The sequence below is a fragment of the Oxyura jamaicensis genome, chromosome 4 (assembly GCF_011077185.1).
Source record: "Oxyura jamaicensis isolate SHBP4307 breed ruddy duck chromosome 4, BPBGC_Ojam_1.0, whole genome shotgun sequence".
Taxonomy (NCBI): Eukaryota; Metazoa; Chordata; class Aves; order Anseriformes; family Anatidae; genus Oxyura; species Oxyura jamaicensis.
In genome coordinates, this window is record NC_048896.1 from 87118397 (window position 1) to 87141086 (window position 22690).

Sequence of the window (22690 nt, forward strand, 5' to 3'; positions counted from 1 at the left end):
GCTGTCCAGGGGACGTTTCACTGGTCTTGACTTCCTCTTAGAGCCAGGGTCCGTGCTCACCTTGCCCTGTGTTCCATCTCCTTTCTCAGGCAGTTTTATCTCTGTGGTTTCCAGGTGACTCTCTCAGGGAAAGTTTACTGGAGCTCCATCCTTCCTGAAACGGCAGCAAAAGCCAATAACCACTTCCTCTTTGCACAGCTAAGGAACTTCAAATGTGCAGTGTTGCAAAACAGCGTGAGGACACTCTCCCTTCTGCCTCTGCCATGCTCTTGCAGGCATTAATATCAGTTGTTGCAAACGTGGTGCACCAACAAGGTTGGGAAATAATTAGGCAGAAAAAGCAGCTCTCACAGTTAGGAAAGGTAAAGGGCTGCTTTTTGTTCTTCCCTGTGGTCAGCTTGTGCCTTTGCACTGTCAGCAGCTGTAAAGAACCCAGCTCCTGCAGTCAAAATTCAGAGCTGGACCCCTTTTAGAGCTGGCACAACTGAATGCTTTTGAGTCAGTCCCTACAACGGGCTTGCACTAGCAGTACTTGCAGGGATTTCTATTTTGCTGTAATTGCAAAAACAAATCGTGAGAACAGATAACAACATCTAATAGGGGTTTTCACAAAGCTGATGTCATGTTGCTTCCCTAACCAGAGGGGTACACAGTGCCCCCAGCATCTAGAGCAAAGGACAAGCCAATAAAATAAGCAGCTGGGTTTGTGTACCTTGTGTGATCCCTTGCAATCTGGGAGCTGTCTGCTTACAAGGCAGTGTTAATACTGTTGTGAGGCTGCATCCTAAGCAGCTGATGTTTGGCTGGACTTGAAAAATCAAATTCCACTCTCCTCCCGTACTGTGCAGCGTTCAGTTCATGGAAAACAGATGGCGGTGACTCACAGAGAGCTGAGCTTCGGGGCACGCTGCAAAACACTGGGGCATCCTGCTGTTTTTATAGAGATGGCGCTAACACCAACCAGGAGCGGTTTGTGCACAAATCTGCAACTGCTTTGACGCAGTTTCGGTGAGACAATGTTGTGATTTCACATAGAAAGCCCTGGGCCAGGCACACTAAAAACTTGAGTTTCAGGCCACCTGTGTAGTACCTTCACATAGTCACAGGCTACGGGCTCCACCGGGTCTCCTTTTTGCCCAGATTAAGAGGGAGCAGTGATTTTCTTCCCCATGGCTTATAGAGAACAAGCAAGCCAGCACAAACCTGGAGCTACACCACTGCCTGTACTGCTGCATTTATTCCACCTACCTATTCAGTTCCTTATAAATCAAGGTGAGTGATTTACACAAGCGGCTTACAGCTGAGGCAGGTAACAAGCCCAGGTGCCAGCATGAGCACTGCAGGCCCCTTGAGTTGGAAGGCCAGGATCTCTTTGAAGCAAGAGCCACAGAAGAAGCCATAGGTTCAGGAGATGCCAAACTGTATTTGTGTCTGGAGCATGGGATTTCCACTCCACCCCTTGGCAAGTGAGGTCAAATGCAAAAAAAGAGGGAAATATAAACACACCAAAAGGTTATAAAAGTTTACTTAAGAAGCCAAAACTGACCACAAGGAAAGGTTTTTCTTAAAATGCTTAAAGGAAATAAACAGTATAATAGCTTTTGGGCATTCATTAAATAATAATGGAAAAATCCGTCGCATGCGAAAGGACTGATAGGAACTAAACTTCACAGAAAAAGGACACGGGCAGGGAGCCAGTACCAAACGGAAATGCAGGAGCAAAGTTACTGGAACTTCTGAGGGAAGACAGCAGGTCTAGGCACGAAGTATTTTTCTAAAGCAAATTTATGACTGTCACACTCAATGGCAAGTTTGCAAAATCACCAGATAGTTGGGTGCAGGGGGAGGAAGCTCTGGAGATCGGTTAAGCCCAACCATTATGTCGGAGCAGGGCCAGCTGCAGCAGGCCAGGCTGGAGGCTGGCAGGGTTTGGCCATCTCCATGGATTTTGGCCATCTCTGAGGATGAAGGCTTCATGCCCTCTCTATGCAACCTGCTCCAGGATTCAATCGCCCTCAAGGCAGAGAAGTTTTTCCTTATGCAATGTTGGAATTGTACATTTCAGCTTGTGCCCACTGACTCTTGTCCTGGCCCTGGGCACCACTGAGGTGACTCTGGATTCATCTTTACTGTCCCAAACCAGGTGTTGGTACAAATGGGGAAGACTCACCCTGAGCCTTACATTCCCCAGGCTGAGCTCCCAGCTCTTCTCTCTCCATCTGCATGGCTCCTCGTTGGATTTGAGCTGTTTGACACAGGACAACCCTTCCTCCCCAAAAACCATAGACCAAAAAAAATCTATTTCTCCCCTTCCCCTGAACCACCTGAGAGGGATTTTGCTTATTTAACTGCTTACTAACACTCACAGTATTCAAGATCTACAGATAAATAAATATTCTATGGACATAAATAGGAGACCTCAAAAACCCCAGCTAAACCGAAAGCGATACAGTTATCACAGGAATCAGTGCTAAATCAGAAAAATGGCTCCTTTGGCATGGGTTCCAGAACAAACACTAGAAGTGTTTGTAAAAAACATGACACTGATGATTCCCGGCAGGGAAGGACGGTGAAGAGGCAGGAAAGAAATCCTCCAGTTTTGTTTTTTGACACAAGTTTCCTCAACCATAATGCACAGGCTTGTTTTGAAAACCCAGCCAACAGAGTGGTTAGCGAGAGAACCTCAAAAGCCTCAGAGGCCCAAGGCAGGTACCTGTTCACCTGTTTGATATCTAAGGCCCCCAAATCACAGCAAAGTAAAACCCTGACAACACACTTCCACATATTAGGCCTTTTCTCTGTCCTGCTCACATGTTTATCACTGCTGCCCTGACCTTCCTTCACAGTCCACGGCTTTTGTATTTTTTGCAGCTTGTGAACGCTTTACGGTAAGGCCGGGGCACAGCAACTGTTTCCATTTGTTTGTTATGTCTGATTTCCTCACAGCTCAATTGGATGATATTTCTAAAATTGCCCTCTTTGTAGTTGCTCTCCCACTTTGCAAAGACTATGAATCACACCAGGTCATGTGCAAACTGGTAGGCGACAACACAAAAATCCCTTACACCTAATGTCAGCTTTTGTAGTATTCCCTCCGCTGTATAAAACACCGCCGTTGCCTCCCTGCTCACCAAAGTAAGGAAATAGTGGCATTGACTAAAACCAAGCAGCTTGGAAGCTCACCAAGTCTGTGAGTGCATCACGAATGTGACCCTGAGCCTCTGTGCTCTCCTAGGCCGCACGAAGGCAGCCCCAAGATGTTGATCTTTGTCTGCTCAAGAACTACAAGACCAAACTCACCTCTGTTGATTTCTGACCCAGGATCTGAAGTGCCAGTGCTTCCAGTGAAGTAACAAAGGGCTTTGCTCACCCCTGATGTTACTGAATTGCCCATCTCAGTGCGACAGATGTATATAATGACACTGACCTGCCTGTGTTCATTTGAAACTCATTTGGGTACGTACCAGGTTTGGGACCCTGATATTAAACTGAAAGAGGAAGACAAAAGAAGGAGTTAAGCTCTGCCCAAGAGAAAAGCCCTGACATCTGATACAAGAAGGGCACAACCACTCTGCTCCTGCCTCCTTCACAAGCACCAGCTGTACCAGGGCACTTAACACAACAAACACCAGTGATAACGAAGGAGTGAGAACTTAAAACTGGGGATTCTTCGGATGAATTGGATTTTTTCGAAGTGGTTGGGCTGATGCTGTTCATCACCAAGTACATACAAAAAGTTGGCTGAATTTTTTGAATTCCCAAACATTTATGGCCTTGTTTGGGAAGTTGTGGAGGACAGATAAAAGTTCAAAGACTCAGAAAGAACAAATATCTTTAAAACAAACAAAAAAACCCAACCACCTAACTTCAGTCCCCCTTACCGCCCAGAAAGGAACAAGCAGATGAATTGCAGATACCTACATGACAGCAAGAAAGTGATTTATTCTTGACAAATCCATGCTGGCTGCTACTCATGGTCAAACTGATAATTTCCTCCTTTTTTAGGATAACAGCTCTTGAGGACAGGGAAAAAATAGTAGATAGCAAGAGGTATGTTGAGAGTTTGAGTATCATTATGAATTATTTTCCATAAGCCACCTGTAAAAAACATTATCTCAAGGGGTACAAAAATCAGTCCTGAAGAATATATCAAATTAGGAGACTTAAAGACTGGTTCTGGATTGAATATGCAGTTATTTTCATTTCCACTGATGGGGCGTTTAAAACCACATGCAGATCTCAAGCTAAAAGAAGATGCTGGCATATTGGTGAAAGAAGTCAGAACAGCTTTGGCAAATCGCAGAGCTGGTTTGAAAAACACAGGCAGCTCAGCAAGGACAAGGGCAAAGTTACATAATTTCATGGCTCGTGAATTGCACAAATCCACAAAGAGGAATCACTAGCAGGGCAATTCCTCAGAGCAGCTCGGAGGCTGGAATGAGTCACAGGCTGCTGCAACTGGAGCCAGGCACTGGCAAGGAACAAGCAGGGGCGCTGGCAGCTGGACATGAAGGAATCCCTCTGTGGTGGACAGCGTTTGAAAAACTCTTGAGAAAAACACAGCAAAAATGGACAAAAGACCATGGGAGATTCTAAGAAAAGATTAGAAGCTATGACAATAGGTTAGAAGGCTGAGGGGAGTCAGGCTGTATCCCAGCAGAAGGCAAGGAAGCCTCCTTCCAGCCCAAATTCCATTAGCTACCCCAACTGGAAAACCCCTTGCAGTCTCCCTAGGAGAAGTTTTCCCTTCTTCTGCCCTGTTGGGGCTTGTGCTGCAGATCTGCGTCCCTCCTCCATGACGGTACTGCAGCCCCGTGCCAGCTGGCAGCCCTGCCTTGCTCTGCGGGAGCATCCCCAAGCCCTGCGAAGGCACTCCCAGGGATGAAGCAATGCCCTTCCCTGCCTCCCAGAACTTCGCTCGACCCCGTGGGCTGCAGCCAGGACAGCACAAACCAGCAGAGGCTCGCTGCCACCCCAGCCTTTCAGATACAACACGCGTCATGCAGTGCTTCTGCAACCAGCCACAGAGAAACCATGGCCTTCCACCCCTGCTCACAGTTCGGCTGCAAAGCATCACCCAAATCCACAGACACACGTAAAGGGAACAGTATGTGTTTGACTGGAGCATGGACATGTGTGTCTGCAGCTGGGGAACAAACCTCTCCTGCTGTAGCCAGCAGGATGCTTGGCGATGGCTCTCGTTCAGCCCAAAGGAAGGACGGATTTTCCCCCAGCACATCAGGGCTGATGGGCACAGGAGGGCCGTATGGAAGCAGACCTGAATCTCTCCCAGCCTTCAGACTCTTCACTCTTCACCTGGCGTTCTGGTTCACAGGGGCTTTCTTCCCGCATCTCCCCTGGAAGAGCCAGCAGTTTAACAGGTTAAGTTCCAGTAACAGTTTTGGTTCTGCTAGGTCAGCTTTCTCCAAGACACAACTAGCTTTCCAAAGCCTCAAAAATATGGAGTATTTTCCAATCATTTCCAATATGTAATCCTGTTGCAACTGATTCTCTACATACTGCAATTTGGAAGTGACTTGGTTCCATGTTCTGCAAAGCACCTGTCTGGGAGTTGCACCATTTACGTGCTTCCTCCAATCTGCAGACACAAAATACAGAGGAAAACTCTGCATCACCATTGCATTAGCAGGACCTCTAGCAAATTAACTTCCCCATTTGTCTGAAATTAATGTAAGATAGGAGAAATAGGAGAAGCTGCTCTTCCAGCCTCCCCAAGGCTTCAGCTGTGCAGATCCAAGACATTCCTACAATGCACGGTTTCCAGAAATCGAATCCCCTTTGCCAGCTCTTCTGTTCCTCCTTGGGCCCACCTCTCCCCCTCTCTCCATCCTTCCAGGTTTAGCCTTGCGTTTCTTTTCTCCTGGCTCTTGCACAAGCCACCACCACATGAGGGTGGATGGATGCACAGATGACTATTGTACACGCAGGGTGGGATTCAGCCACTGCACCTTCCTATCAGTTTACATCTTCTTTTTCCTTGACATACTGGTAGTGGAGTAACCTTTGTATCTCTTATCTGGGCTGGGCTTTACCCAGCACTGGTGACTAACATGAAACAATAGGACGGGCAAAATGTACACTCCCTCTGCCACCTACCAGCAGAATCAGAAAAGTCCCTGAACCCAGTGAACAATGATCCTGGCTTTATAATGACTGGATCCAATTTCTCAGACTTGTTTTTCTAGATGGTGGCCTCGCAGAAGCAGGGCAGTGCTGCTATTGATAACCTGCAGTGATTAATGCTTCTCTAATTGCACTCAGACAGCTGAGGCTGGAGTGACCTAACCCTGAATGCCCCTGAACACTCAGGGGTTGGAGAACCTAAATGAAAGGCAGGGAAAAAAAGGGGATGCTGTCTGGTGAGAGCAACGCCAGACAAAATCATCCAGGAAAAGAATGAATAAAAGCAGGTGAAACAAAAGGAAAACATTGTGTATTTGCCTCAGCCCAAACAGGAGAACTCCACAGGCTGACCGGAGCAGCTGGAAGGTGACAGATGAAGTCCTTCAGAAATCAAAGTCAAATGCTGCAGACAAAGGTCTGATGTGTTCATTTTGGATGTGCTGCTTACTTTGAGACAGTTATGTAGAAATATGGTATATTTTATTAGACCAACTAATGCCTTGAAAAAACAGCTAAGCCTGTCTCAAACTCTTTCACACAACAGAAAGAGCCTGTCCCATCTTCCTGGAACTGTCTGACCCCAGCAGTGTCCTCACCTGTGCTATGGCTGAATTATTAGTTATATTTTCTCCCTCAGTTTTTCCAAAAAGACAAAAGATGAATAGTTTCAGAATAAGACTGGCTTTTTTTTTTAAGAAGTTATTAATATTCTTTAAAACCTCATGAAAAGCTGCAAAACATGAGGGAATCGCTGGTGCTTTTTAAACACCTGCATTTCTTAGCATGGACCTTCAAGTACTCTTGCACATAAATAAAAAAGAAACCTCATACTTCAAGTTTTTGTAGGACCAAGGTTATATTAGCATATACAACTGAGTTTAAGGCAGTTTATGCTTCTACTTTCCCTCAAAAATTAGCGCAGTGCAAGCCAGTGACAAAATTCCTCAGCTGCTGCAAAAGCCCAGGTACTTTGCGACCCTTAAGCTTATGTTTGGGAAGGCTTTTGAAATCGAATTCCTCGCACGCAGCACGGATCAGACTGCCAGCTTCCTGTTTTCTTCTGAGCTCCCCTTAAAATCAAAACTTTCTTCTTCCTAAAAAAAGGATGTGATTTTTGTAATCAGGGGAATTATTGGAACTCTGAAGCATGACTCAAGCGTTCTCCTCTGGAATCAAAAGGGGAACCAAAACATTTTTAGGGAGTAAACTTCCTTTCCATTTCTCAAGAGTTGTATGGCATGGAAAGGGAGACAGGAAAAGGGGGAAAACAAGCATGGACCTGAGGAGGACCTATACCATAGCTTGTAACAACGTAAAGCCATTTTCTCCCTTACTAGTAAGCAAGCTTTTGGAAAAATAAAAGTCCATGTCCTAACTGATACTTACGGTATTTCCTTCCACTATAAGCCCGAAGTGGTACTCACAGAACAGTACCTGTCCTGAGTCATGCAGGAAATGCCATGTCCTTCGCCGTTTTGGGGTCTGAGTTCCAAGCTTCCAGAGCATATAGAGGGACTGGGTGCCACTAGGAAGACAAAAAGAATTAAGAAAGGGTCAGACTCAGCACAATGCCCTTGGTTTCTAAGTTATAAATCCCTTTCTCACCACTAACTGAACAGCCTGGGTCATCTCCTAATAAACGAGATACAGACAGCACAAAAACTACAGAAAGTGAACTAGATTTAAACAGACACAGAACAGCTTTCACACACAAAGCTTAACTAATCTCAGCCTTTTAAGGTAGGAAGAGAGATGACTGATGTCGGAGGTTTACAAAATCATCAGTGAACAAGACAAACACAAGATTAGTTGTCATTGACTTTCGTAATGCAAAAATTTGATGCCAGTGAAAAAAATTACTGCATGACAAAAGGCATAATCAGATTTGCTAACACTGCAGCAGGATGTTTTGGCTGTCAGAAGGATAAATGCTTTCAAAAATGATTAAATGAACTGAAGGAAGAGAGCTCTGTTGGCTTTTAAGCAGAAGCCAGGGTGCATCGTTTGGTTCAGAAGTCCCTCCATCATTAGCTGATGAAAGCCAGCAGGGAGTCCTCTAGAAACAGTCCTCACCATGCTGTCCATTGCTGGCCTCTGTCAGAGGCTGAACCCCTTGGCTCTTCAACAAGGACACTCATTTCCACGTTCATACGTTGGCACAGGAAGGAAGTAATGCTGTGTCCATCTCTTTGTTTTGGGGAGATTCCTACAGCAAGTGCATCTGGTCGGGGGGGGGGGGGGGGGGTTGTATACTGCGTTTTAATCCCACTCAATCTAACCAGACCTGAGTACCTGACATATCAGAGCAGAAATCAGCAGATTAGTAGTGATGAAATTCATTTTGGTGACTGCACACCAGCAGGTAATTGACATGTAACACCTCTCCAGCATTAACTGTCTGAAGGACATATCAAAATGGCCAAGTGTCTGATGTAACAGTGTTCTTTGCATCCAGGTGTCTTCACTCAAATTTTCCCCCAAATGCACCCAAAAAAGACCAATCTAGATAGCAATCCAACTGGCAGGACAGATATTCCTATGGTACAAAGCAAGCAGAAACAATTGGTTTCTGGCATTCATTTACACTGCTTTCTTCCCTTAAACCCCCTCCAAATATTCTATTATTTATAGAAAAAAAAATAAAACATCACCAATTAGATTTTCTTTATTTACAGGCCACTTTCAGCTTGCCTGTTCAGGAGAAGAAAGCTCAGCGTTTGCCATTCAGTGGAGCAGACCCCTGTATCACCACCACAAAGCTCCTAGTCCAAGACAGTTTTCTATGAATTCTTTTAAGACGCCTTCCTCAGAGAGGTCCCTTTTAATAGTCTTACTACACCTGCATCACTAGGCACAGCATTTGGTGAAGGCACTTGGAAAAAATGCCCTCTGTATTCAAGTGTACCCACTGTAATTTGACTGCACATCTTGATCTGGCTAACAAAAGGAGCTCTCAGACATGTGGTGCCACACATCCTTCTCCACCCACCTGAGAAACCTCTCACAGCTTCTCTGGACCAGAGGAATCTGAAGTTGAATTTTTAGCATCTTCCCCACATCCTCCACCCCCAGGATTTTTTCTGAATGCCCACTGCATAACCTGCAGGAAGACGCACGTACTGTGGTTTCCCATCTCCGCAGCAAAGTGAAATTCCCTTTGGTTAACCACCTGCCAGCACCAGAACATGGCATTTGCTTCGCTGTTAACCTTAACCAAAAGCCACGCGGACAGCACAGCTGCCTTAGGACCCAGCTCACAAAACTCCACTGCTGGAGATTTTTGCTTTTGAAAATGCAGCGACATCGCATCTCTTTGCTGGAACAAAAAGTTGCTTTCTGGAGTTATTTCAGCTTGTCCCCCCCCTGTTTTACCAGGGTTCTTTTGAACACACTTGTGCAGGAGAACTGAACGTTCACTTCCTTCTCTGACTTGCTGAAATTCCCTGATTTCATCACCCGCAGCCTGCTGCAGGGCTTCAGGGCTCTGCACAGGAAGCTGAGAAGAAAGCTTTTAATGAGAGCCAAAGGATAACAGCTACGTGGGGCAGCACAATACGTTTCACTTGAACTTGAAACAAATTCTGCAAGTAGCCATGACCAGGGACAGGTGCACACATACAAACACAAGTTTTCACAAAACCTGGGCTGGCAGATAGAAGCATTTACGGCTGCAGCTATTTTTTAAGCTTTTTATGCCACAAAATTTGATGCAATAGAGAAAACTCAGGGTCCAGCTTAGCTTTTATTTGACTAGAGGTTTGCAAACCATTGCAAGAATGAAACAAAAGTTAGTCCCATGAGTCACTGCGAAACCGTGTCTGTAAAGTGTAGGGGGACACTTCATGTATGTATTAAATAGCTTAGATGTCCTCCAAGAAGTTACAATAAGAATGACCTCAGGTGACCCTGTGAAAATACCACCACTACCAGGAACCCAAATCCTGAAATTAAGGGTGGAGAAACCTACTCCCCCCCAGAAAAAAATACATCCACCTAGTGCTTCAGAAGAGCAGGCATGAGCCTTGAAATGCCCACCTTTAAAGGAGACACCCAGACACGTTAACCTCTTGCACAAGTGTCAGGTGCTTGTGTTACTGCAGTGCTCCCTACCAGCACAGACCTGCTTGTCTCTGCTCAGAGAGCAACCAGAATCAAAGTCACAGCAACATAACCAGGAACTGCAAACAGCTGAGTTATTTACAGCTCCTCGTTCCTGTTAGATGAAATCCATCTCTGGAAATGCTCCAAAGAGCATCCAGAAACACAGACTATGAAACATCTCTGGGCAGACTAATTCATTCATTCAGAGAACTATCCAAGCTCTCCTCTCTCCTCAGCCTCCTCTGACTGTACAGGAACAGGAGAGGATTTCTCGCATTTCCTGGACAGGAACATGGAAACGTCACAAATTCACTCCCGAGATAGGAGCGCTGAGCTCCCAGACAAAATGCAGTGGCTGCGTGTTAAAGGCTATTACAAAACCATCAGCGTTCAAGTAACCCTGAAGGGCTGGCGTCACCCTGCATAACCAAGAGGGCTCACAAGCAGTGTGGAAATTCCATCCTTAAGTCATCGACTGCGACATCCTCCGGCAGTTTTCATCACTGGTACATCACGCCAAAAAAATCTTTGATCTCGCAGTGTGGCCTCCTAGGGCTTGTTACTCGAACTGTTACGTGTGCAGTTTCTTCTAGCGCAACGTGCAGAGAGCCAACTATTTTTTTTTTTGAGCAGATTTTCAAATTCTTCTGGGTTTTTCCCCCATCTGCCTATCCAGCTACTGCGGTCTGTACCTGCAGTCAGAGCTGCTGCATGCCAGATGTTATTTTGCAGTCATGCGGCCAGGGCTCTGCCTTATCTCCCGGCCACGTGGGGCACACCACCCATCCTGAACAGGTCTCTCGTGCTCCTCACCTCCCTGTCATCGAGCTGTGCCATGACAGAGGCTTATAGACAATGATAGTTGCTTTTTGTGTGCGTTTTTTTTGTAGGTAAGCCATGAACCACAGTGAGGCTCCAGGTCATGTTTCTGAGCCCTGGAGAGACACAAGAGGCATAAAAGGCTTTGGAGATGTAGGGTGGGGTTAAAGCAGTGCATGGACAAGAGAGAAGTGACCACAGCTGCCACGTTCACTACATCAAATCACCCCTCAGCCATACAAATCTCATCTTTCTCCTGCTGCAGTCTGCTCCTAATACTTATAAAAGTTTTCCCTTTTTACTCTGGCAGAAGCCATCTGCCCAAGACAGAGATGTACAAGGCAACAACCCTGCATAAACTTGAGAGAAATACGAGGAACAGAGAACAGGAATGACAGCATTATCTCCTTACACACACAATACCTCCTAGGCTTCTTCACCCTATCGTGGAAGCTGCAAAGTGTTAAACCCAAGTGGTTCTGGTCTTTTTCCTTGCCTGCAGGGAAGGGGTTGAGATTTTGGAGCCTATGGAAGATGCCAAGTAACACCTACTGAGACCACAGTCTGGGTATCATGCACAGGTGAGTTTCCACCTGCAGACGTGGATACACACTGGAGATCAGGTGGAGTGGCTGCAGGTGCTTTGTGTTGAGAACAGCCATCTTCAGACCTGCACCATACCCCCAGCTTCTGGAGGATACCAGCAGCTAAGGCCTCCTAGAGCTGTGGGAAGGTGGCTTCCCTGGCCTTCAACTCTTGGCCTTTCCCCATGTCTTTCCCATCTCCTGTAACAAGCAATAAAATTGTGCTTTAAGGAATGTATGAACAAACACTAGAAAGACTGGAAAGAGGTAAATACCTTAAATATAATTTATTCAGCATACTACAAAAAATGTAGCTTAGTGGTCAGGCCTGAAGAGACAGGAAAGGTTTTGCTTATTTTAAGAAATAAACACTAAATTAAGAAAGGTAGAGTAAGTAATTTATTTTGTCAGTCAATACCAGAAACAGAATTTGGCCTTCCACCAACTTATTACAAATCTTGAGAAAAAGCAGAAGGATGGAATTAATCCAGGGTTGGGAAAACTCAGATAAACCTGAGGAGTCTGAGCAGTCCAAAAGGAATTAAACAGGAAGAGATTCTTCTAACAATAAGCTGCAGTGTCACACAAACCCATGGCTTCTTATTTTAATCCACAAGGCTTTGTTGCTTTTAAATCTGAACAAAAATTATGTTATTGTCCTATGAAGATGTTGTAAATTCTGTTCAAATATACCTGAATATGAGAGAGAAAACTTCAACAGCTTCAGATGCTCATTAACTTCTGGACAAGACAGGATCTAGACTTTTCAACATAAATTCCAAGTTCCAATTCTGACTTTGTCCTAACTTCACAGAATCATCTAGGTTGGAAGAGACCTCCCAGATCACCGAGTCCAACCTCCGACCTAACGCTAACACATCTTCCACTAAACCATATCCCTAAGCTCTACATCTAAACATCTTTTAAAGACCTCCAGGGATGGTGACTCAACCACTTCCCTGGGCAGCCTATTCCAGTGACTAACAACCCGTTCAGTAAAGTTCTTCCTAACATCCAACCTAAACCTCCCCTGGCGCAACTTTAGCCCATTCCCCCTCGTCCTGTCACCAGGCACGTGAGAGAACAGACCAACCCCCACCTCTCTACAGCCTCCCTTGAGGTACCTGTAGAGTGCAATAAGGTCACCCCGAGCCTCCTCTTCTCCAGGCTGAACAGTCCCAGCTCCCTCAGCCGCTCCTCATAAGACTTGTTCTCCAGACCCTTCACCAGCTTCGTTGCCCTTCTCTGGACTCACTCGAGCTCCTCCATGTCCTTCTTGTAGCGAGGAGCCCAAAACTGAACGCAGTACTTGAGGTGCGGCCTCACCAGAGCTGAGTAACTTATTACCTCTATTTCTTTAAATGATCCCTTGTACCACTAAGTGGAGCTAACAAATGATTACCACCCTTGAACACTGAATACAACTGTTTTTTTTTTTCATGCTCATAGTAGCTGACTGCCTAGTTAAAATGTTGAATTTTGTTTCTACTGATCCCAGACAGTGACCAATTAAGTGACAACTCATGTCTTTTTGTTAAAAAGCAGTACTTAAAATTAGCAAGTTCAATCAAATACGAAACTCACTGACCACTACTGACACAGACATTTTCAGTGATATTAGGTTGTGCTCAGTATATCGGTAGCCAATATAACAGCATTATCTAAAACCAGAAGATAACACATTAAAGGAATGACTAACAGGTAGCATTAACTTTCAGCAGGAAAAAAAATAAACCCAAGGCTTGCAGAGGCCAATGACGAACAGAAGAAAAGGATCATGATGGGTAGGCAACAAGTGGCAACTTCAAAGGTTCCAGCTCACTCTGAAGTTTGGTCCAACCTAGTCAAAAGCCACTGTGACCTTAATGTGCAACCTCCCGAGCACGTGCACAACCTGGAAGAGACCTCCTGCTAATTGAAGTTAACTGGGATGAAGGTAGAAGTAATGCCCCACACCCCCAGCAGGAGAAAAACCCTAAGAGAAATTGGTATGAGACTGAGCTGAGGCTGGCCCTTTGAGGCAGAGGCAGTGGAACGTCTTGGGATTTCCTGCTCAGCGTGTGCATTCCCACTGCAAAGCAGTGAAATTTTTTGGGCTGTGAAACTGTGCCACCTATGTGATCTTTCAGAGTGTTTTGGGGAGGGGGATATGTGTGCTACGTCTGTTGCTGTGGTTTGGTTGAAGATGGTTTCCTGTGAGACTGGGCCTTCAGCATCTAAGTTTCACAAGAGAAAGAAAAAAAGTACTGACAAGCAAGTTAGACGCAAGCTTAGACTCTCCAGGAAACCACAAAATAACTTTTCTGAAGACTGCCAAATATGCTATTTCTACACCTCTATCATCTTTTAAGGAGACTAGAGTGGCAGAGGAAGGACTAGAGAAGAGAGCTGAGCTCCAAAGAGCTGAGCGAACGCGGGCAGGAAGGAACCAAGAGCTGGGGAATGCCAAACCCTACTGGAGTCAGCAGGAATTTCACCAGCAGCTTCACAGAGCTGGGGCTGCACCCGGAGCCAAAAGTCCTCCTAGACAGGAACAAAGACAGACGCCCACTGTCAACATGGGATCATGGCATGGGAATGCCCCAATCTAGATGAGCAACCTACACATGAGCAGCGGGCTGGAATTACCAAGCTGGGCAGACCTATTGCAAGATTAAGCCACCACAACCAGACTGTGGTTGAGGTATGCTGATATTTTAAACAGGTCTTCTGCATAGTAGGGAAGACAAATGAGGTATGGAAATAGTTAGTATAATACCATTTGAGCATCACTAGCCTTCACCACGAGGATTTGAAAACCTCATGGTCAAGAGCAGAGGTTAGCCTCAACGCTGCCTGCGTTGATGGGCTCTATGCTCGCTCCAGCTCCAGAGCTGTCACTGGGAAACGCAGCCTGTGGCGATATTGTGGCTGTCTGCTTCGTCTGCTTCTTTTGGTTTTGACACTTAAAACTGGGCAGCATTTCAAAAAAGGAGATCAGCTAGGAGAGGGAAAGCATTTGTATCAGATTAATGGCTCTCAAATGACTGTGAACTGATCTTACCCTCTGCCTTGCCTCATGGCTTAAATTGATTTCCTTGCAGTGAGAATCACAGAAAGCTGCAATTCATTAGGCTGAGCTCCAGCTTTATATTACTCACTTGCACTGCTGGAAACCACAGGCACCAAACAAGCTTCAAATTATGATTGCTCTGCTAAGAGCTAGAGCAGAATCAAATGCTAAAAAAGATGAAATACCAGCTGGTTGAAAGACCTTCATCTGACAAAGGCAAAACACCACTTTGCAGTAATTACGAGAGAAGGCTTTTCCCTTTACTATCATTTTTCAAGATTAGGTGAAAAAAGCTCTGCAGTTTTCTGTAGCAGGTAACAATTTATCGTGTAGGAAAATGAAGTACTGAGCATTTTGTATCAAAATAAACATTTCTTAGACATATTTTGAACCTTATAGTCTTAATGACAGATCCTATGTGACTGTTGTTCCAAATACATTCACAATTTGCATTCACATTAAATCTTTATAAACTTTTTTCCCCAACTATGAAAATTGCAAGGAAAATATGCTTTTTAAAAAAAGTCTCTTGCTCCAAGTGGAACAAGCTATGAATGGGCAAGGAGGAAGAAGGAAAAGTCCCTTTTCTTCTCAAAACAGGAAAACTCTTCTTAGGAATAGCAATTACTCCATACGCCAACAGAAGCTGCTAGCTTGATGCATTAGTGGCTTCACTTGCTACAATTTTTTTTTAGTCCAAATCGAAATGGGTCTTGGGCTTACACATGAGGAGCCAGCAGACAAGGTAGGGATGTGCCATGCTCTGACAGTGACTTCCTGCATTGCTTTCAGCGAGTCATTTAACCTTGCAGTTTGCGTCCTGTTGATCTTACAAAGATCAGGCATGCCCTCAGCATGAATGTGTGCACGAGAATCACAGAATCATGACAAGCACAATATAAATGTAAAAACATTATTAGAGCACTTTTTGAAAATACTCGTTCACTGGCATAAACACCCATGAAAAGGTTATTGGGGCTGCAAGTACAAGCACACTCAATTAAGAAACTCCTCTCTCCAGCAAAGCATCAGTTCAGCTACTTCACGTACATGCTATGGCTGCATATTTATGCCATCACCAGGATACTTGTGCTTCACTTGAAGAATAGCGTGGACTTACAGAATCACAGAATAGTCTGCATGCAGTAACATGACCCAGCAAAGCACTCCATCCCGAGGATTTACAGATGCCATCACTCCCAGGTCTATTTTATTGCATTTTCTTTGCCACAACCAAGCACTACTAGACACGTTCTCCTGGCTATAGGCAGGTACAGCCCAGGAGAATATAAAACTGAGCCATTTGATCACAGGAGCTCACTGACTGCAGCGGCTGTGTGGCACAGGGAACACAGCACAGGTGTGTCACAGACAAACATTGGGCTATAGAAGCACAGAAATTACACTGCAATACCAAACATGGAGCCTCCTCTGGAGCTTTAAAGAGCATGTGTAAGAGAAATCCCACCTGCCAGTGGGAAGAAATGTTTTTTTTTTGAGGGGGGCGGGCCACAAACCACAATGACTAGCTGGTTTCTCTTTTGAAAGACTCTCTCAGACTGTGCACAGCAGACCCCCCTCAAAGAGAAAGGACAAAGAGAAGTTACTGAGATACTACAGCAGGCGAGTAGACATCAACTTCCACAGCTATGGAGAAGTGCTCAGGGGAAGTGCATACTGACCTCCTAAGAATTGTTCTAGGATGGTTCCTCTTCAGATAGTTAGGGCACAACTTAGGAGCTATCACAGCCTCGGTGGAATTCACCTGAAGAACCCTGGACTTGAAAAAAATGACTTGTTATAATCATCAATAGTTGCTCACATCTGAGTAGAGATGAGGATGTGGGAGCAGAGAACTGCAGTCTTCCAGCTTCTGAGAAGAGGAGGAGGAAGTGACAGGACAGACGCCCGCTGATTCTGCTCCTTTGCAATGGAGAGAGGAAGAAAAAAAATTTCTTCTGCTCTTCCTCACTGGGGACTAATTCTCAAGTCCACTGTGTGACAGTCAGAATCCATCACACAGAAAAACACTGAAGATGAGCAAAATCCGCTGGAAGGTGTCTGAACAGACGTTAACACAGAACACACGCATACATTTGTGCAAGCATGTTAAGTAGGTGCAAGTGCGTTACCTGGGATTCAGCACATCTGCAGAGTCTTAAACAGTGACCAAACCATCAGAGGTAGACCAGCATCATTCTGGAGATGCACAAACCCACCCTAGACCATAAAAGCTGCATATGCAGGAGCCAATTAGAAGTGCCTACATATCCTCGTGTGCTCACTCACTTGGTCCTCGCAAGGAGTTGCAAAGGTTTTTTCCCTGGATATCGCAGTGCCTGGGAACAAAGGCAGCCTGAAATGTCCTCAATGCATCAAATAGCTTGGTTCCTTCATGACACCAGAACCAGTTTTACAGAAATGGAAAGGTAAAGAGCAAGCAGTAGGCAGTGTTCCTAACCCTTTCCCAAGACTCTCACCTTCTCGCTCTCAAGATGAAGATGGGGCCTCTCCGAAGGCTGTCTGTACTCAAGTGCTGCAAAACAGAAGAAATCAGAAGTCCAGTTGCAGACACAAAGCACCTACACAGAGCTAGGATCTCTAGGATTAGAGATGCAGTGAGGGTAGTTTACATTCCTGCAGTGCTATTACAGATAGATGTCTCTTCAGGAATTAAAGAAAGGGAAAATAAAGAGCACAGGGCTGTGCTCTAAGCAAAGGAGTGACTTGAACACGCAGAGCTCTGCAAACTAATAGGTAACAGACTGGTCAAGAGTTTAGGGGTCAGAATGAGATGGGAGGCCAACAAGCAGAAGAGTGTCATGGGTGTCTGCTACAAACCACCAAAATGGAGAGAAAATGGATGAAGTCAAACAGTCAGCTGCTAAAACCTTTTGACTGCCAGACCTGTTTCTCCCTGTGGATTTTCACAACCCCAGTATCTGCTGGAAGGGTAACAGGAAGGGTTGAAAGCAACAAACCAAGAAAACAATCCTAGAGGGCATTAAGGACAACTTTTTGAGACATGTGATAGGTCAAGAGGGGTACTCTGCTCATTCTGCTACCCATGGACCAAAGTGAACTAAACACGTGAAGGCTGATCACAGTCTTGGCTGCAATCGTAAGATGGTGATAAAGATCCCGAAAGAAGTAGGCAGGTAGAGATCTTGACCTTCCAAAGAGCAAATCTGGGCTTGTTCAGGTAGGCAGGAGCCCATCAGAGGCTGAGGCAAAAGGGCCCAGGAGACCTGGTTGATCTAGAACAACCACTGAGAACAGAAGAGAGGTCCATTCTGAAAGGCAGGGTATCACGCAAACATGACAAAGGGCCAGCTCTGCCAGAGAGGGGGATCTCCTGCCTGAGCTCAGGCACTAAAAGGAAGTATGTGGAAGGTGAAAGTGGGGAGAGGCTGTTTGGGAGGAATATGGACAGAGTTTGAGCACACAGGGAAACAGGAAAGCATAAAGCATGTTTGGATTTGAGATACGGAAGGGATACAGAAGGTATCAATTAATAACTCATCGGCAAAGAAAATGTTGGTCCAATCACAAGGGCACAAAGAAGGCCAAGGTATAAGATATCTACTTTGCTGTAAAGGTCTGCTCTCAGACCTAGTCGAATGTAGTGGCAGAGCCTGTGCAAATAAAGCATAATCCGGAGTCAAAAAAAAAAAAGGATCAGGGAGTACTTTAGCAAACTAGACACCGTAAAAGACAGCAGGAGGCTAGACTAGATGACCTGTAATGTTCCCTTCCAACCTGATTTATTCTGGTTATAAATTCCCCAGGGATCACCATAAAATCTTTGGCTATGCAGAGGAAAATCAAGATAGAAATGTCATCTCAATCTATCATCTTAGCCACAGCTCTGACAACACTGAAATATGTAATGGACAGAAGACCCAGTACAGCAATGCATACAAGAAATGGTCACTAAGTTCACCAACAGTTCTTATTCATATGCATTACATTGCCAGATGCTAGAATTACTAGAATTACGTTTTTCAACACCAGCATCTCAGGTGAGAAAATGATGGGCCAAGCATTGTGCTGCCCTCTAAAACATATCAGAAAAGCTGGTAACTTCATTGCCTCACCCCATCACCAAGGGACTGACATCAGATTTGGTGGCTCTCTTGTGATTCCGTAATACTCTCATAGTGAAAAGCCCTCAAGCCTGTAGAGCAAGCAGGTCTGGTGCTTCAACAATACAGTAAGGTAAGACGTTAATTCATTTAGGACTGAAAAGGGAGTAACAGCTTCCATGTGGAAGACACCCTATCCTGCTGTTTGTGTTTGCTAGTTTTTCCAACAATATCTGAGCTCCCTTTAAGACTAGGATGGAATTGCTAATCTAAGAAAACCTTCCCACATTTTGTCAGTATCCTGCTGCACTGTAAAGCAGCAATATTTTGATGTAATGCCAAAGCAACTGTCAGAGCAAAGGGGGAAAAAAACACAAGACCACCTTCCAGAGCTACTTACATCACAGTAATAACCAGTTTGAAGGAGGCAGCCTACAAATACAGACAGGAAAATCAGCTCTGTGAAGAAAACAAACCAGACAAAAATTAGGAAGATGAATAAAAATATAATGAGGATATTATGAGTTCTCAGGCCCCTTCAATTGAACCACCAGCCAGATAACTCCTTTTTATACACTTCAAATTCATCGTCCTATAGCAAGCACAGGAAGCAACTTCCTTTTTTTTTTTTTTTTTTTTTTTTTTTTAATATATTTCAAATAAAGCAAGGTCAAGCAATAAATCAAGGGTGCTGCAACAACCAAAGGGCAACTACACACTTCGTCCCAGTGCTACAACAGCAGGAAGGAGCCAAGCCGTAGCAGTGCGTGCCTTCAGACAATGGAAGCTTTTAAAGCTCAATCTTTTTCAGACCCTTCTTACACGCTGAAATATTCTCAGCTGAGTACATACACACAGATGCTTGCTTTAATGAACTGAAAGCATCGACTTCCCATTGGTGCGTCAGATGGACTTTTTCCTTAAGCAGTGGAAACAATCGTCTAGGCAGCGCTTGCGTGGGGCAGCAGACACCGCTGAGCTGTTAAAGTACCTTTTATAATAAAAATGAAACTACGAGGAGAGACCATTCATTCTTTACCTCTGAATCAGGAAGTCCACTCATTCAAGCAACCATCAGCCCGCATAGAAAGCGCAACATTCACACCATCCCTTCCACTCCTCCTCCAAGCATGAACTCACAAAAAGCTGCTCGGAGGCTTCCTCAAGCCCACCAGGAAAATCAGTGGGGGCTTTCTGTAAATGTTGCTTATGGCAGTCTAAGGTCAACAACTAATTTCAGCCAGGGAAAACCCAATGCCATTTATTTAGTATTTCCTTAGTGTAACACACAGATTGTGTGGGTTAAAAAAGGGAAAGGCCTGAGAGAACCATGATGTAGCCGACGTGGAACACTGCTCCATGTCAACAAGAACAGCCCACAACAATATTAACAAGCAGAACAGTGCATGCCAGTTGCTACACCATTCTGGCAATTAACACAACCACTGCAATGCTTGTGACACTGTTCTGTCATAGTGGAACAACAACCTTTCACAAGAACCATCTCTACCTCAAGGTAGAGATAAAGCAGGCACGTAGCCATCTGATGTTCATGATTAAATTACTTGAATGCAAGGTGTCACAAAGTTGCTGATTTAGAAACAGGAGATCTAGATGCTGTTCCTACCTCCCTGTCCCATTCTTCAGTTGCTCACAAATTGAAGTAATACCTAGCTCACGTGGAAAGGGGCAAATGGTTTGAGATCCTTAAAGGAAAGGTGCTAAAACTTTACAACTTGCCGGAAGCAGCCCAGGACAGATCAAGAACAGAGCCCTTCCTGTAGCACTACCATATAGGTGGATGGGGTGCTGTGCAAGAAGAAATAAGCAATGAAAGACTGAGGTAAGCTAAATAAAGTGAAGAATTGGGAATGTTGCCTCACCTGCAAATCCTTGAAATGCATGGGTTAATCCCCACTCTTTCCCTAGAACTTGCTTAGAATCCATGACATGGATTTTTTTTAAACACATACAGAAAGCTTAGAGACATGAAAAAGTGAGCTAAAAGCTATAAAATTAACAATAATGAAGTGTCAATTTATTACAACTAACAAATCCACAAACAGACTGCCCAGAAGTTGCCATCTCCATCCTTGGAGGCTTTTACAGTCAAATTGGCTCATCACCTAGGTAACCTGATCTGATCTCAAAGCTAACCCTGCCCTGAGCAGGAGGCTGCATGAGAAACTTCCACAAATCCCTCCTGACCTGGATTATCCTAACCTGTGTTCCTCCTCTGCGGTTCTTTGGCAGGTTCTTCTGGTTTCAGCCTCTGACTGAAGAGATTAAGTGTTTCAAGCCTTGCAATACAGACATGAATACTTGCGGCCTTAGGAGCTAAAACTCCCCTTGCAGTATTAAAGTCAGCCTTCCTCCCCAATAAAATGAAAACAGCTACGTGATCATCTGTTGCCAGGTAATGCAGAAGCTTTCAGAGTGCACCAGAATGGCCCAGTCTGCACAGGGAGGGTGTTAGAGATCACTCATAAGGAGCACCCAGGCTGTAACGTGCTTCACTTCGCTGCCCTGCCAGGTTTCAGGGCTCACTAGAAACTACCTTGGCTGTGAATGTGGCAGCCCACGCCTCACGTCGGTAACCAGGCTGCGTACGAGCATGGCGGGCAGGGCTGCGGGTCCTTGGCATCCCACAGTGGGCACGGCCTGAGCCCATCTCCTGGAAGCGTCAAACTAGACTGAGTCATACAGAATTGAGTCAAGTTCAGAATTTGAAAGGGAAGCCAAAACCTCTGTAAAATGCCCACTTCCTGATTAGCAGTAGCCAGCCCTCAGCTGGGTGCAGACTTGCCCCGGCCACCACCTTGTGTCACCAGCAGCGGTGGGTGCCCACCCCGAGCCCATCTGGCCAACACTCCCCAGGGCACGCTGCTACCAGTCTCCACTGATCTGTGCTAAACATTCATTTTCTTAATTAGCACGGGGAGAAGTACAATCGGAACTCCAGCCAAACCCATAAAACCACTCTCTGGTGCTGTCAGCTGTGCTTTCAGCTCCTCCTGGCTGGCAGCACCGCTGACTAGAGGCCTGGGGAAGCCAGGTAGAATTTATAGCGCTGCTTTCCAAGCCCAGTTGGTTGTCCCATACACTTCCACCAAAATAGCATCAAACTGCACTGGCAGTTTTATTGTTGCCTGAAAATTCAGTTGTTGTCCCTTCCTAGGGCACAGCTGCTACGTGCTGCTCAGGGAGCTCATCTGCTGTCCCATCTGTCCTCTGAGACACATGCAAAGAAACACCACGCATGGGATAACAGGAAGAATTGGAACTTATTTAAAATTTGGATAAAGGGAAAAATATTCCTGATGCCATTCCTTAAACATGAAAAGGAATCGACTGCTGGCAATAGAAAACAGCAGGGGAAGATGAGTGGACATAAAAAGGAAGCTCTCTTGGCCACCGAGCACATCAACTTCTACGCTGGCCACACCACTCTCACTACGGGTAGAGCATTTCCTCCCATGGGCAGCTTTTACAACAAGGTACTGCCACAATGCCACTAAAAAGGGAGCAGAAGCATTTCAGCAACACATCCTAGAGGGAAGAACAGCACATAGCCTCCAGCCTCCAAAAATTTAGGATCCACAGAAATTATTTTGGTGTTTCCAACAGCTGATATTCAGACCTACTGTGTTTTGAAGCCTGGGCTTCCGAAGTAACCAAACTTCCTTAGTTACATAGACAAAAGGCAAACCCAAGAGCACCCAAGTGATCGCTGCTTCACCACAAAGGCACTCGGATATTTCAGGTTACCCCTTGGGTCCCATCACCACTGAAAAAGTTGCAGCTTTTGCAACCCTGGTAACTCCACTGAGGTTGAAGCACGACAGCTGGCACGTTTGCATCTTCTGCACAGATTATGGCAATTCTCACATTACCTAAAAGCATCA

General features: G+C 45.2%; 2 long non-coding RNA genes across 3 annotated transcripts; both read right to left on the reverse strand.

The window, feature by feature from the left end:
• Positions 1 to 66: 66 nt before the first annotated feature.
• Positions 67 to 7623, reverse strand: LOC118166737. The gene is made up of 3 exons (XR_004750699.1): positions 7579 to 7623; positions 1299 to 5357; positions 67 to 154 (listed from the first exon to the last, which is right to left on the reverse strand). It is a non-coding gene; the product is annotated as an uncharacterized LOC118166737 (long non-coding RNA).
• Positions 7624 to 11950: 4327 nt separating this feature from the next.
• Positions 11951 to 20440, reverse strand: LOC118167177. 2 transcript variants are annotated; one of them, XR_004750992.1, is made up of 4 exons: positions 19186 to 20440; positions 16383 to 16480; positions 14105 to 14171; positions 11951 to 12341 (listed from the first exon to the last, which is right to left on the reverse strand). It is a non-coding gene; the product is annotated as an uncharacterized LOC118167177 (long non-coding RNA). The 2 variants fall into 2 exon arrangements; XR_004750991.1 differs by lacking the exon at positions 19186 to 20440 and having other exon boundaries at positions 16383 to 17047.
• Between the last annotated feature and the right edge of the window lie 2250 nt (positions 20441 to 22690).